Raw genomic sequence first — 2,038 nt, 5'->3', positions numbered from 1 at the left:
GACTTGATTAAAGTTTGGGTAGGCATCTCTCCTTCCCCCAGGAAGGAACTTGAACACTGAATTGTGGATTGGTCCCCTCTTCTCTCCTTAATGTCAAGAATTGACTGACCTTAGGTAAAACATTTCTTAAACACCTGTCCCATCATTTAACCTGCTAATTTCATTTTCCACTCCTGGTTTTTTCCAGCCTTATTTATTCCTCCCTATCAAATAAAATTCTCTTCTACTTGATACTTTAGATGGTTTCAGATCTCATGGTTGTAGTGCACTTCTCATTGGAATAGTTCTCCCCACTGCAATAGTCTAATTTTCTCCTATTGGAATAATTCTTTTGAATAAAATCTCTTCATCCTGAATTCAAAGTTTGTTTTTAGTATGATGGGCATTACAGTTATAAACAGAACATATATACATTACTGCTGTCTTGGCACGAACATCCATGGGAAGGACAGATAATAAGAAAACAATAATTTGTGCTCTTATGCTAATTACTCAGGAGAACAACTGAAGGAAAGGAAGGAGTTATTAAATATGGAAGGTGCCTTAGTTTGTTTCTGCTGCTATAACAAAAATTCCTGAGACTGGGTAATTTATAAAGAGCACTTTTTTTTCTCATTGGTTCTAGAGATTGGGAAGTACAAGATTAAGGTTCTGGCAGGGTTAGTGTCTGATGAGAGCTGTTTCCCACTTCCAAGATGGTCCCTTGTTGGCTGTGTCCTCCAGAAGTCAATGTGGTGTCCTCCCATGGTAGAGTCAGAAGTTCAAAAAGGAGACCAATGTAGTTCTCTCCAGCCTTGTCATAAGGCACTAATCCATTCATGAACTCTCAGCCCTTGTGACTTAATCACTTCCCCCAAAGACCCACTGCTTATTATAACACAATGGGGATGATGTTCCCACATGGTTCTCAGAAGGGTTACTTCAAACCAGAGAAGACAGATAATTTGAATTGTGTATGGGATGGCCTGAGAAGGCCTCATGGAAGTGACTTTAGAGAAAACCACCCTGTGAATGAAGGAGCAGATATCTGCAGGGAGAACACTGTAGGCCTTGAAACGGGAGCAAGCCCAAGGTAGGCAGGCAACCATGAAGGTGGTGACATGGCAGGATCAGGAATATTTCTGACACTCTCACGTGACTCCATCTCACGAAGGCATGGGGTTCTTCAGTGAGGTAGGTCTTCCTCAGGACACAAGACCATTTTTCTGAGCCTTGTTAATGGTGACCAGCAGAGGGGCAGCCTTCTAAGCTCCTTCCTGACTTCTGTTAAGGTGACTTCACTAAAGACTCCTACACATACAATGGGACTACAGAGACCAAAGTCTTGCCTTCTAGAATAGTAGTTTTCAACATCAATTATTTTGATGTTCACGACCACAAATAGCACATTTAACAGACAATAGATCAAGTATCTGATGGCCTCACCACTACAGACTAGATCAAGGTCTTACTAGCTTGGGTGCAAATTGGACAGGAATAAGGGACACATACAAGAAAGTTCCTGTGCCCTGTGCCTATTTCTCTTTCTTGGGGACTGATTTCCTACGCATGAGTGGAGGAAATGATAAAACCTTTGGATAGATTTGGAAATCTGAGGTCAGAGAGACTTTGTGTCTCACTTCTATGTGAGAAACTCCAGAGGATTTTCAAGCTCCTTAGAGTAGCCCAATACCTTCTCCACGCTCTTCTTCCAATCTAAGCATGCTGAAGTAGCCATAATGGAGAAAATAGTAGCATGATATATTCTGGCAGAGAGAGCTGAGTTTTCTTCTAACAAGCACACCCCACCTACAACACACAGAGGAATTCAGAAGAATAAGCAGGAGCACTCTCCAACTCCTGTGAATAGGGAGCATGTGGCTGTGTAGACCACACCCAAGTAGTGTCCTGAGAGGCTGAGGAGGACACAGATCTTTATAGGCCAGTGCGTGGAGAAAAGAGGGAATCTCTGCTATGCGTTGAGACTCACAGGAGGAAGATAGCAGGAACAGATGCTAACAACCATGGACCAGAAACCTCTTCCCAGTAATGTTAGGAC

The sequence above is a fragment of the Lepus europaeus genome, chromosome 15 (genome assembly GCF_033115175.1).
Source record: "Lepus europaeus isolate LE1 chromosome 15, mLepTim1.pri, whole genome shotgun sequence".
Lineage (NCBI taxonomy): Eukaryota > Metazoa > Chordata > Mammalia > Lagomorpha > Leporidae > Lepus > Lepus europaeus.
Note: the sequence above shows the minus strand (reverse complement) of the source record.